We start from the raw sequence: 15,045 nt of genomic DNA, 5'->3' as shown, positions 1-15,045 counted from the left end.
GTTGCAGAGAATTGGAGCACGGCGAAGCCAGGCGAACACTTAGCCAAACTAGGGCGATAAAGTAGGTCGTGGCCAACACAACCGTTAGGACTAAAAGTTTAATAGTTAGGGCTAAAAGTGTGTTTTTTTTTCTTTGTCCTTTCTTTTCTTTTTTCCCTGGTTCTTGGTTTGGTTATTGTACTAGCTCTCTTTATTCTTCTAGAGATTCCCAGTGGCATTAATTATAGTTAATTTTTTCATCAATTTTACACTGTTAAATAACAGTAGGACAAGAGAATTCATGGGACGGCCGGCTAGAAAGGCCAAGGAGGAAGGCGGGGACCTCGTCCAGTGTGAGAGGTGTGAACGATGGTGTTATTTGGATGAAACGACATTCAAAACCGTGGCGGAGGCGGAAGGGAACCGCTTTGTGTGCAAGCTGTGTAACGTGATTGAGAATTTGGAGCAGCAGCTAAAGAATGAAATGGCGAGGACAAAGCAGGAACTCGAGAAAGAAAAAAACGAAACGCGCAGAGTTTGAGGAAAAGGTCGTGAGGGAGTGGGCCTCAAGAATGGAGGCTGTGGAGCGGAAATGGAGTGACGAGCGAGAGAAAGGACAGCAATTGGAAAAACAATTCAAAGAGACGAGAGCGAGAGAGAAGCTGAGAGGGAGGCACAGCAGGAATTGAAGGAAAAGGAAGTGGGAGGATCACCCAGCGGAGCAGAATGGGGGCGGACACGTTAACGTGGGAACCGCGGGAGACACAAGTACAGAGGGATGAGACGACAGGAGGCAGAGAAGGCGAGAAGGCAGGGAAGACCCAGCCGACAGAGACAGGAGGGAGGCAAGATTTGCTTGAAGACAGAAAGGTCTGGGTCGTTGGAAGCTCCAACGTATCGCGAATGCAATCATCACTCCTCAGAACAGTGCAGTATGACAGACGGGTGAAGGTCGAATGCATGCCGGGGGCTCGATTCGAAGCTGTAGCGGAGAGAGCCAAAAACAAACTGAATGAAAACATAGAGGGAAAAGACATGGTAATTTTCCACACTGGGGTGAATGACGTCCTGCAGAATAGGGGGCGAATGCTGGGCAGACAAATTCAAGAGGGAGTGGCGAAATTAAGGGCGATCTCTGAGGCGGTGCACATTGCCCTGTGTATTGTCCCAGAGGTCAGGGGACAGGGCCCTTTCATTGAAGAACAGGTAGTGGCGGCCAATGTAACGATTAGAAAGTTGGGGCGAGCCCTCAGGTGTGATGTGGGGGAGGTGAACAGAATGATCGGGGGGAAAAACTTCCCCCATTTCGGCCCGGATGGCATTCAATACGCTACACCAGCGGGATGGCAGGTAGGAACGAGGGTGGGTCGTAGGGCTCAGGCTTTTTAGAGCGCAGCTCTTTGGCGTCCGTTCCTGGGTTTCGCGTCGTCGTCGGCGTTGTCGGCCTCGTAACCAGCTCCGCCCCCCTTCGCTGGAGTGGGAGACGAAGGACGCGAGCCGCGAATGGCGGAGACCAATGAGAGCGGCCCCTTCAGTGACGTGCGCGCGCGATGCTGGTGTCATGCGGACCCTCCTTACGGCTCGATGCGCACTCGTGTCTGGTCTCAGCCGATCCGCTCGTTTCGTACTATCGTCTGCTCGCGCCAAAGCTCTCGCCCGCGCCTGTTTGGTTCTGTTGGGTCGGTCTCGTTCGCGCTTGTTTTGGTTGTTATTTCGACAACAAACGGTTATAAATATCCCTCGAGGCCAGCGCACCTTCCACAACTTAATGCGGTGAGTGTAAGACTCGTACCAAGTCGAACATATATCAGTCTATTTCTCCGACCACAAAGCTTCCTTCATGACTGTCAAGAACTGTTAGTGGAGTCTTTGTTAAAGGAATACGTGTGAAAAATAAAAAAAAATTCTGTGATAGCGCATACATGTGTTGCTCGATTTCTTTGCCTCAATCTATCGAAAAGGTGAAACAGCTTATTTGCTGCGCTCAAATTTCGCATTAGGAAGTAACGTAATCGTCGGTAATTTTTTTACACAGTGGCAACACGCACTACCTATGGTGATAAGAATCAATAGAAGTTCTGGCAGCAACAATATCAAGACGACTGTCGAGTCAATGCAATCAGCATTCAAGCAATGTAACGACACGCCGTGTTGCCACCACCGAAATTCGTGATCTATGAAGCGTGTACTGCAGGCGAGCACCTCTCTCGCGCTGCCTACAAATACAGCGGAATCTCAGTCTACCTCTGGGGCGTGGTACCGGCGCGGCTATGGGTGCGTCGCTCATGCGAACGCTCTTCTTTGTGCAGGTCAGCCAGAATGCAGCGTGCCTTGCTCATTCTATTCTCATTCTGCCGGTACCTCCCTCAGTGCTTTTCGCCAACGTAAGAGCTCGTACTTGTCGCTATCGGCCTGCGTTTTGTAGGCGCTATCGGTTCAAGTTGCTACGCAGTTTCGCGTTTTATTAATTTTTTTTTGCAGGCACGAAGGGCAACCCTGCATGCCAAAACATAAAAGATAAAGGACAGGGGAGGGAGGGGCAGGACAGGAGCACGGAGGAGGAAGAGGAAGAAGAAGGCAGTAATTGTGGGGTTCATCAACATGCAGGGGAGAAGAAATCGCATTAAGTGGGATGAAATAGAAGAACAATTACAAACGGAAAATTTTCAGGTATATGGAGTTGCCGAAACCCCTTTAAGAGACGAGGAAGAGCCAGCATTCATTGCGGGATACACCTGGGTAGGGTGCAACAGAAGGAAAGAACGCAGAGGAGGAGGCCTTGGGGCACTAGTGAAGGGACAGGACTGGGGAAGGGTAAGGGAGAGCTGCAGTGAGCACATGTGGCTCAAGGGCACCGTAGGGAATGTTGAGACAATCCTGGGAGTTGTGTATCTTAAAACGGGGAATGAGTCGAAAGAGGAGAATGCAAAACATTTCAAATGTATGGCCAAGGACATCAGGGAGTTAGCTATGAAACGGGAGATAATCATCCTAGGGGACATGAATGTCCATTTGGAATACTTTGACGGGGCGACAGATGCAACAGGGCAGATGTTAGTAGATTTTTGTGAGGCTGATGATTTTGTGATAGTTATTACTGAAATTAAATGCGACGGGAAGATAACATGGGAAAGAAATAACACCCACTCGACAATCGACTACTGCCTAATGTCCCACAAGCTGTATGAACGGTTGGGATGTATGGAAATTGATGAGGAAGGTACAAAAAGCCTGGGGAGTGATCAGAAACGAATCAAAATCAGTTTTGGAAGGACAGTACCACTGGTAGAAACTAAAGAAAGGAAAGGTATGGGCAAATTGAAAGACAGGCAGCTACAAGAAGTGGCGAAAAACATTGAAAGCATGATATCCAAGCAACCGCAAAGGGCATGGACATACGACGAGTTAATAGGTATCTTTAAACGAGAGCTAGAGAAGGGACACAATAGGAAACTAGGAAGTAAGCAGGGAAAACATAAACCGAAAAGCTGGTGGGACCGAGAAGTTAAGGAGGCCATAGAGCAACGCAAAGATGCGTGCAGAAAACACAGAGCAGCGAAGAAAAGGGGAGCCACACCAGAAGAGGTGGAGACAAAATGGGAGGATTACCTTGCAATGAAAAGAGAAGCATTGGCATTAATTCAAGCCAAGATAGCAAAAGTTGTGGTACAGTGGTTGTTAGAGACAAGAACAAAAAAGACAGAAATGCCTCTAAGAAATTTTGGGAACACATAAGGCAACAGAGTAAGAAGACAGAGGTGGTTCAGCACTCACTGACCACACCAGAAGGAACAAAGGTAGAGGGAGAGGAAGTTCAGGAATATATTAGGTTAACAATAGAGGCAGCATTTGCAGAGCCAGTGGGTAGCCAAATGGAGAACAATGACAACAGCAGGACAGAATTAGAGGAAAAGAACAGAGGGATGACAAGTAAGGAATGGGACAGAATTGAAAACAAGGTCCCCATGGGAACAGCAACAGGACCTGATGGCATACCTATGAAATTGATAAGCATATTAGGCCAGAAAAGTAAATTAAAATTTCGACAACGTATTGAACAAATAGTAGTAGGGGGAGATGTTCCACAGGACTGGAAATCAAGCAGAATGATATTAGTTTACAATGGTAACGGAAGCTAGGACAACGTTAAATCCTACAGGCCAATAACTGTCACATGAGTCATATACAGAGTAGCAATGCAGATGGTGAAAATGAGAATGGAGGAATGGGCAGAACGTGAAGAGATCCTGGGAGAACTGCAGAATGTATTTAGAAGGAACAGAAGGCTAGATGATAATTTATTTGTTATAACACAGTGCATAGAGATAGCGGCAGCCAGGCAGACACCGCTATGGATAGCTTTTTTAGACATTAGGGGAGCCTATGATAATGTAAACCGAGAAAAGTTATGGAGCCAGTTGAGTGAATATGGTCTAGATAGAAAGGTGATTGGGTTCCTACAACAAGTTTATACAGATAATGAGGTAGAGATAACATGGGAGGAGGAAACTACAAATCCAGCTAAAATAAGAAGAGGTCTCAGGCAGGGCTGTCCATTGTCGCCCCTGCTTTTTATGATTTACATGAGCCAAATGGAAAAGAGACTAGAACAGAGCACAATAGGAACCGACATAAGCTATATGCTGGAAGGGCAGAAGGTAGCTCAAGTACTAGTCGGACTGATAATGATGTATGCAGATGATATTGTACTGCTTGCTCACACCCGAGTAGGGCTACAGGAATTAGTGAGCATATGTGGAGAGGAGGGAGAAACATTTAGACTGCAATTCAGTAGAGAGAAGTCTGGGATAATAGTATACAATGAAGAAAGGGAGAACCATTGGAAATACAAAGCACTAAGATTGATCATGTCAAAAAATACAAGTATTTGGGCATATGGCTAAACGAGGGCGAAAAGTACTTGGAAGAACATGAAAACATTATGATTCAAAAAGTGAAAAGAAACTCAGCTGTAATGAAACACAAGGCACTATGGAACTATAATAGGTACGAGGTGGTTAGGGGCGTATGGAAAGGGGTTATGGTACCTGGCCTCACATTCGGAAATTCAGTACTGTGCATGAAATCGGAAGTTCAGGCATGCATGGAAACGAGACAGAGAAGTGTAGGCAGGTTGGCCTTAGGAGCGCACGGGAACACCCCAAATGAGGGAGTGCAGGGGGACATGGGATGGACGTCATTCGAAGGTAGAGAGGCAGTAAGTAAGCTAAAATATGAACAGAGACTCCCAGCATTGGAGGAAAAAAGGTGGGCAGGAAGGGGTACAAATATCTATACATGAAAAGTTTGACCACAAAGTGGACACTCAGAACGAGGAAGCTGAGGAATAGATACCTACAGCCGAGGGAGGGGGTCCAACGTGGTTCTAGTGTGGGGAAGGAGGTGACGGAGACGGAAAGAAAAATGTGGGAAGAAAAGATGCTCGGAAAGCCAGCGCCATCTATGTATAGGTCAAAAAACAGGAGGTTAAGAGAGAGCTCTTATTTGATAACTCGCGGGGCAGCTCACTATTATTCGAAGCTAGGACGGGGGTTTTGAGAACGAAAACATACAGGGCTAAATTTGAAGACGTGGACCTTTTGTGCACAGCTTGCGGAGCCGAAATGGAGACCACAGAGCATATAGTGCTGAGATGCACAGACCTTCGCCCGACTCTGGCAGAGGAAACAGTGGCAGATATGGAAGGGGCATTAGGTTTTCCCGGGGAACGGGGGCAAATGGACGAGGAAAGAGGGGCAGTAACGAAGGGGAGGCTAGAGGATTGGTGGAGGAAGTCAATGGAGAGATAATACCATAAATCGGGGAGATAATGTTTTTTTACTTTTTTAGATAGTTATTTTGGGGGGAGGAGGGGAGTGAAAACTAGTTTAAGGAGAAGGGGATATAAAGAAAGGAAAAATAAAATAGGAGGGGGAGCTAAAGGCTAGGTGGTACCAGCCGTCACCTGTTAGCAATTATGTCTGAACAACCAATAACGGCAGAAAAGCCTTTGGTTACAAGAACTATTATCGATAATGCACAGGTTGACACAAAAATCAAAAATACTAACTGGAGTGCACTCTTACCGCTTGATCACTTAACCATGTACAGTAGTCTTATTGAAACATTCAATAGGATTTACGAAGGTTCCACTAAAATAGTAAAGGTGAAGAAGAGAAAGCCTGACAGTAAATGGATCACGCCAGATATCATAGAATTGTGCTACCTTAAGGACAAAGCATGGCAGAAAAGCAAGAAAGAACCGCACGATGTTACGAAAAGAGCAGAATACTGTTCACTAAGAAATCTGGTGACAGCAAAATTACGACTTGCGAAACGAAGATACCTGTCACGAGAATTCTCGTTAAATAAAAACGATGTAAAGAAAACGTGGGCATTGGTAAACGACCTGATGGGCCGATCGAAACACGCATGCGTTGAAGAAGTGATAAAAAAGAACTTCCCCACAGTAGACACGAAAGTAATGTGTGATAAGTTCAATGACACGTTCTTGCATGCGGCGGAAAAACTAAGAGCAACAAGTCGCGATGGGCACACCGAATACAAACCTAAACGCACATGCGCAAACACAGCTTTTCTGCCAGAAATATCTGAATTCGAATTATGGAATATCATCAAGGGTTTGAAGGAATGGAAGCCACCGGGTTTTGATAAGATTCGTAATCGAGACCTCCGTAGTAATTTTAAGGAACTAAAGGACGTATTATTAAAAATACTAAACGGAATATTTCAAACTGGAGATATACCGAAAGGAATGAAAATCTCCGTTGTTAGGCCAATATACAAAAACGGAAAAAAGAATGACTGCGGAAATTACAGACCGGTTTCTATCCTTTCAGCGCTTGCCCACATAATGGAAAAGCATGTAGCATCCGTGCTGCTGTCGTTCTGTGATCGATTTTCACTGAACAATAATGCGCAATTTGGCTTCACACAGAATAAAAATACAACTTCCTTGCTAGATGAGCTATCCGATTACATCAACAGTTCGATAGAAAATAACAGAGTGGTCCTGGCTTTATTTTTAGATCTAACAAAAGCTTTCGATACCATAGACCATAACATTATGATAAAAAAGTTGCAATACCTGGGTTTTCGGGGACACTTCATTAAGTTTTTTTCAAGTTATTTTGCTGACAGATTTCAGTGTGTTAGGTTGGGAGATACATATAGCAGTTTGGAGTCACTAAACTATGGAGTACCTCAGGGTAGTACGTTAGGACCCCTGCTTTTTAACATTTATGTTACAGACCTCAGCCTTCTACCATTACATTCTAAAATGTTTCAGTATGCAGACGACACTGCGATTACTATAGATGTTGCCAACATTGATACAGGGTTCCAACAACTACAAAGTGATATTGTTAAATTATGTGATTGGTTTCAGGAAAATTATATTTACATAAATAAAGGAAAAACAAAGCTTATTTGTTTTAAGAATCCCCACAAAGCTATCACAATTAATAGAAGGATTTTTTTTTGCATTCATCAGACTGTAATTCATGCCGTTGCCTACCTTTGCCACTCGAATCAACTGTAAAGTATTTAGGTGTGCATTTCGATCAATGTCTTAATTGGAATAGTCACGTTAAACAAGTATGTAAAAAGCTAAGATCAATTGCTGCCATGATGTATCACCTTCGAGGCAGAGCTCCATTTAAGGTAAAGCTTACTGTATTTAAGGCGCTAGCTGAGTCTTTACTTATGTATGGCATTACATTATACGGCACTTGCTCTGAAAACAAAAAACAAGAAATTAATCGCGTAATTCGCAAGATAGTCAAGAGCATAACCTACGGTACAGCGTTAGATAGCGCAGATACAAGGGAAAAATACCAAGCCCTGGGTATACTACCAGTGACAGAACTATTTAATTATGTAGTTTTGAAGAATCACTACTTCAGCAAAGAATTCAAGGTTGCCGTAAAAAAGAACGTGACATTGCGACAAACTGAGAGGTACGTGAAACCACGAGTCTACACTCACTATGGGAAAAGAACCCGGAACTACTATGTCCCTTCAGTATTTAATCAATTGAGTGATGAATTATGTACACTAAACACGAAACGAAAAATGAATAAAGCGATCAGAAAATGGTGTGCAAGCTCAACAAACATTTAGTAGGTAAAGCCAGTTGACTCATGCGGAATTGTTTACCGGCTTTGTTTTCAACTTTTGTTTATGTTCTTGCTTCGATACCTGTGTATAATTGTGAATTCATCAGTTTGAAGAATTGAGTTGTAGTCCTGTAAGTGACTGGTGTACTTATGTATCGCTTTGATGTTTTGACTTTGTTTTGACTTTGATGTTGTTGTTGACAACATTGTGTAATGAAACGAAAAAACAGGAACTCAAAATGCTTGTTATTTTTTTTCTTTTTTTGTTTACTGCATTGGACGGTGTTCAGTGTATATATGCTAGAGAATATATTAATTCTGGTAATATGAATTTATTATGTTGTTTCACCAACTGCCTGGTCATTTTACAAGCACTGCGTGCTTAGATTGACCTGCAATTTCACCCTGTATAAAGAAATTTGGATAAATAAATGAAAAATGAAAAAAAAACCTGTTACAAAGGATGTAGCCGCCATCCATCCATCCATCCATCCATCCATCCATCCATCCATCCATCCATCCATCCATCCATTTCGTGAATGTAGTTGCACGTGTTCGCAGTTCTGCGTTTCCTTTTTTTTTCGTGCAGCGTGTGTCACGAAACTCAACGCTGTTTCAGAGTTAGCACCGGAACGGTAACGTCATCGGTAACGACGAGGAAGTACGTCGGTGCCGGGAGGTGTGTGTCCAGTGTACAGGCTGTGAATCAGCAGGCTGGGCATTGTTGCGTACTGCGGTGCCGCGGGAACTATGATGGTGGTGAGCGTGTGCGTGTCTTCACCTTCCCTTCGGACCCAGCAAGAAGAGCTCAATGGATTAAAGCTATCCACCGTGCGGACTTCACTCCAGGAAAGCGGTCGGTGGTAACGAAACATTCCTTTGACTGCCGTTGTTACGCCTCCCTCAGTGGCATTACAAACGCTGCGGGCAGCATGTTGCGAGATGATTCCGTAGTGCTGCTTCTTTCGGACCGAGTAAATTTGTGTTGCTGACATTCAGTTCACACGAAATTTATAGAAATTTCTCGCACTGTCATTCACCTGTATGATCTTTAAACTTCAGGTTCTAAATCTTTTACTGTCTGTTTTTTCTTATCCCAGGTCTGCGAGCGCCACTTTAAACCGTCCGACACGGTAAATAGAACAAGTTACACGGATACAAACACCGGCAAAGTAATTGAAGTGACGCTGAAGCTCGTACGGTTACGACCTGATGCTGTTGCATGCATACTTCCCGACTGCCGGGCATATCTTTCTGCCCCAAATGCAAGCACGTCTCGAGAGGCCCCAGATGAAAAGAGGACGCGCCGAGAGGCAGCCGCGTTACAAGATGCCATCAACTTGTCTATTGAAACACACCAGGCGGAAGAGGCCAGAAACAAAATCGACAACTTTCAGGTGCTCTTGAAATGCATACCATGTATCAAGGTCTCCAAATTCTGGACGGTTGTTTCCCAGCATGACTTTATTCTCTTCCTCAATCTGGCTGTCGATGGTGCCCCAGCAATCAAAAAGTCCGTTAAAGTCACCGGGGACCTCTCTCTAAAGCTGTATTTTCATGATGCCGAGGTCACCAAACTTGATGGCGTGGCGATCATTCCAAAAACTGTGAATGATATTCGGTGCTTGACAGGTCTATTGGATGCTGTTGAAAGCTGTGATAAGATTCCTGCCTTCCGCGAACCTGAATACAAGACAGGTGGCATATAGAAGATCGTGCTATCTCTTCTTGAAAACGTAACAAATCAAGAATTGCAAGACGAAGAGCGGCATGATGCTGTGACATTTTTAAAGGAACAAGTATTTCTCCTTTTTTTTTTTTTTTTTCGAGGATCCCTATATTGTTTATTGTTTGTTTCACGGATTCTCTCCGTGTAGGGGGCAGAGGTAAAGGCAAAATGCCTGACAGAGCCTCTGCGCCCCTACAGTTCAAGGCAGCATGACATATCATTCACATACATATTTGTCGAACATATCATTTACAGCACACAGCAACGAAAAATTCAATTATTCAGAACACATGTCTCGAAAGCATTACTTTTGATTCAACGGGATAGATTTCGAAAAACCAGAAGATACATACGCAATAAGTATTACATAACAATAAAATTGGCTTACACCAGAAGTCAACAAAGAAAATAAAACCATAGAATCACTTGCTCGAAAATAAATAGCACATACAGTAAGTAGATCAGTACATAGAAACATTTCAGAAAAAAAAAAACGAAGGTTTAGACTGATACACAATGTAAATGCCGAAACAATGGCAAACATGAGTTACAAGCGCTGAGAAAAATCTGTAACATAACTGAGGTTACATGTGTTATCAGGGATGAGCACAAGTTACTCAAAATGAAAATGCAATGTCACTGCCCACTAATAGGTTTTTACAGTCATTTTTGAACCTGTGGAAGGATTGTGTGTATTGTACATTAAAGTGATTACTGTTTAATATATTAATCGTTTGATAATTCAATGTTTGCTTTCCGTAATTAGTTCTTGTGGCGGGCTTTACATAGTGTGGTTTACGTATTGGGTATGAGGTGCAACTGTCGACAGGTATTGTGTGCAGCCTATTTTTATATATCCACTGCAGTAGTTTGAAATAATAAACTTGATCTGCTTTAAGCATGCTATATTTAATGAAGAGCGGTTTTGTTCGGAGTCCTCGTTTGTCACCCACATAGTTTTCACACATTCTCAATATTTTCTTTTGTACAAGGATTAGTTTGTTGTAGTTTGTTGTTGTTGTTGTTGTTTAAGCAAGTCACCCCGCTACTCTTCAGAGCTGTTAGTATTTTCCAGCCTTCTATTTATCATCTCTCCTCATGCCTATAGGTACTTGCGTAACTATGGAGCCATAAAATTCAAACAGTGCTAAACGACAGGACCAGAATGAGGAGAAGACAAACGCGCCGCGTTTGTCTCCTCCTCATTCTGGTCCTGTCGTTTAGGGCTGTTTGAATTTTATTGTTACCATGCAACACCAACTCGCCCAATCCGCTGCCCTTCTGCAGTAACTACGGAGGTCTAACATTGCCGCATGAGTCCACGATCAGGCGTGAATGCAATGCAAATGTTGTAAACCCAGCAGCTGAACAGCAGGATGCTTCTTTCCTGCTTTATGTGAAGCAACTTGCGAATGCAATGAAGGGTCATGAGAAGTCAGTGGTTCTTAAGATGGATGACATTCATCTACAGGCGCATTTTGATTATAAGGGTGGCGCCATTGTCGGCACTGCCAGTAACACTTCAAATGCTGCAAAGCAGCTCATGTCTTTATGATCCAAAGCCTCCTGTCATCACAAAAAAGTGTTGTTCACATTTTGCCAGTAGAACAAATCAATGCCCAACAGCTGAACACTGTGCTCCGCAGCATCATAAATGAGCTTGAAAAAATTGGCCTTCGCTTCATTGCAGTCATCACAGATAACAATTCTATCAATCGCAAAACAATGTCTCTCTTTGGATTGTCATCAGAAGTCAGCAGCTCCTATCCTCACCCATCATATCCCACTCGTCCTCTTTTTTTCGTTATTGACCCTGTTCACTTGTTGAAATGTATTCAGAACAATTGGATCAACCAAAAGAACCATGGAACCTGCATGTTTTTTCCTTCACGTATGAATTTGAACTCCAAACCCAAAATTATCACTGCTTCGTTCAAGACCCTCCGTGATCTCCATCTAAAAAAAGACCACCTTATCAAGGCTGCTCCAACACTGTCAGTAAAGGCCCTCAATACATCTAATATGGGAAGGCAAAATGTGAAGCTTGCACTGAAAGTGTTCAACCTATCAACCATAGCTGCTCTAGAAACATGCGGTCAACGCTATGCACTGCAGCATGCAGCTGGAACAGCGCAATTTTTAAAGGTTGTCGAAACCTGCTGAGGATTGTTAATATGAACTCGCCCTGCAAAGGACGCCTGCTTCGTGATGACCTGCAGACTCCCATTGCAGAAAAGCTGTGTGTCCACAAGTTGAATTCCTTCTGGGACTGTGCTTTCCAGAAACTTTGCCAGCTCAGACACAAGTTAAAACATTCTTCCGTTGAAGCTCGTCGAATTGCTTATACGTCCCTTCTCCGTATTCAACTGGAATATGCAACTCTATACGATAGAGGATCCTGATACGTTGATGCCATAGATATGATTTAGCGTGAAGCGGTAAGGCGAAAGCGTAAAGCGAAATATCGCTTAACTAACTCCCCAAGCCAGCTAATGATTGATCATAATATTGAGATGTCGCCATTAAGAAGGAAAATCCACACACTTTAATTTCTTTTTCACTTAATGAGGGCAAATTGCCTCTTTCTCCCTAGCCTAACATGGAGCCACTTACGGCCCGCAGAACAAAACATCATCACTGTGCGTCGCTAACACCTTGCAATGCCAGAACTAGCGTTTTCGGATATTCTTTCTTTACTCACACAATGATAGAGGGGGGCAGTCTGCCCATTGAACAACTGACCAGCATTGATTCTACTGAACATATAGCTAACTAAATCGGCTGTGTTCTTCATGTTTAATTAAGCTGTTGTTGAACCTACTCCCTAATGAACCTGTCATTGTTATCATTGCTGTTTTTCTAGTTTATTAGTGACGTCTACTCTTCCACTACTGAAGCTGTGCTGCATAAAATGATTTTGTTGTATTGTTTCTCTAATGTAACATTTTCTTTTTCTTTTCTAACGTGCTTGTCGCAATATATTTGTAACGTACTGCGATTCTACACGTTCTACTTTATTGCATATGTGCTTTACCCCTCGTACTTGGGCCTTCCGAGGCCTGCAGTACTTCATAAATAAATAAATAAATAAATAAATAAATAAATAAATAAATAAATAAATAAATGGGGCCAATATCGTGAGACCAGACCAACGTATCCTAGTAATCATGACTGTTTTGATGGACGCCACTGATTTTTTCACGGAATCTTGAAATTAAAGGTACGGACTCGGGAACGTTGGTAGTTCATGTTTTAAGTAAGAACAGCGCGATAGACAGGGACAAACGAAGAAACATACGCAGAGAGCTGTGTGTCTCTTTTTGTTTGTCCCTGTCTCTCGTGCTGTTCAAGTTTTTAAGCCTGGAATGGTAGAATTCAGTCAAAGACGTTATTAATGATAACCCCGCAGGGGCGTTTGCGTGAGCAGGCGTTTGGTGTGTTCCGACACCACGTATCCGAGCACATGGGGGTTGGACTCTCCCGCGTGTAGCCGTGCGCGGCTTGGCCGTGTCTGGGGAAAGGGGGATCTTGGGGGTTGAGCCGATGCTGGGTGTTTGGACCGTTAAGGCCCCCCGGTGGAGGCAACACACCTCTTCGGCCTCGGCTACACATAGAGGGCACCTCCAGACTGACCCACCTGGAGGGCATCGGCAGTCGCCTTTTCCTGTCTCTCCCTCCTCGAATCTTCGTCTTGATCTCTCACTTTTTGACCTTTCCTGTCTTCTCTCTTCAATTTACTTCCTTTCTCCACGGCGGCAAGGGTTAACCTTGTGTGAGTAGACAAACTAGGTTAAATCATATTTGGTCATAGTGGTCGCGTACAGCTGGTGTTTGTAGGCCCTGTTTTTTACAGGCCCTGCAGCGTCCCCCTGTTGGGCTCCATGGTGGGTGGCTGGCGCTACTGCCGAAAAATACACTCTCACTTATGGCTAGTTTCTTCCCTACACTACCTGATCGCTCCCTGTAGAGGGGGCCGAAGAAATCTTTGAATTTATTGGACGCCAAAAAGAAACTTTCCCGCGATTTCATGTCATCCATTCTGAAAAACAAAAACAAGCACGAACAATTTCAGCTTTTGTTGTTTCGAAATCTCTTATTCAGGCACTTGGACCAGGCTATAAAGTATCAAAGATGGCTAGCGGTGATCTCCTTTTCGAACTCCGCGACAAAAAAGCAACACGAGAAACTCCCTAACGTTGTATCATTTGGAGATGTCCGCACCGCACGATGAACTCCACCTGTGGTGTAGTTTCAGATGATGATCTGATGAAGCTTACGGACGTTGAACTGTTAGAAGGCTGGAGCGGTCAAAACGTAATCAATGTTAAGAGAATTCTGCTAAGCCGCGATGGCAAAGAGATTAAAACAAAACACCTTATTCTTACCTTTGGTTCAAGTGTGTGCCCTGAGAGTATTGAGACACGATATCTGAAGATCCGGGTCAGACCATATGTCCCAAACCCACTGAGATGTTTTAAATGCCAGCGATTTGGCCACAGCTCACCGAACGGCCGAGGCCGCCAAACCTGTGCGAAATGCAGTGCTCATGAGCACTCCGCTGAATCGTGTGAAACCACTCTCCACTGTGTGAACTGTGATGGGGAGCACGCCGCGTACTCGCGGTCGTGCCCATCTTGGAAAAAAGAGAAAGAGATTGTAACGATCAATGTAAAAGATAATGTATCATTCAAGGAGGCACGTAGGCGGGTTTCATACCTGCCCAAGAAAAGTTTTGCCGATGTGACGCGTCAGGGGGCAGCGACACAACGGCCTCCGGTGGCTGTCCGACCCACAAGAAGTGAGTCGGCAGTTACGCCATGTGCCCCCGCGACGGTTGGAGCTAGCGCTGCTCCGTCAACCCAGCCGAAGGGATCATCGACCCCGAAGGTGGGCGCAGCCCAGGCTACCCCAACCTCCCCGGCCCCTTCCAGCGCTGGCAACAGCCGGTGCAGCCAACAACCTCAGGGAGCCCCATCTACCTCCGGGCTGGTGCGCACAGGGGTCTTGCCCTCCAAGGCGGGACTCTCTCTGATAACTTCTCGCTCGCAAGAGCACGCGTCCGACGCCTCACAAGAGACAATGGACACTGCACCTATCCTCAAGGCGCACCAAACGCCTAAGGAGCGCCAAGGCTCGCTCGAACGCTTCAGAAAGGGCAAAACCCCCGTTACAGGGCCTCGAAAGAGCTCTGTAATCTAA

At 44.5% G+C, this 15,045-nt stretch overlaps 1 pseudogene; it reads left to right on the top strand.

Annotated features, from left to right (window-relative positions):
* Window positions 1-280: 280 nt before the first annotated feature.
* Window positions 281-15,045, top strand: LOC139050354 (uncharacterized; annotated as a pseudogene).

The sequence above is a fragment of the Dermacentor albipictus genome, chromosome 10 (assembly GCF_038994185.2).
Source record: "Dermacentor albipictus isolate Rhodes 1998 colony chromosome 10, USDA_Dalb.pri_finalv2, whole genome shotgun sequence".
Lineage (NCBI taxonomy): Eukaryota > Metazoa > Arthropoda > Arachnida > Ixodida > Ixodidae > Dermacentor > Dermacentor albipictus.
This window is presented reverse-complemented; position numbering and strand designations above follow the sequence as displayed.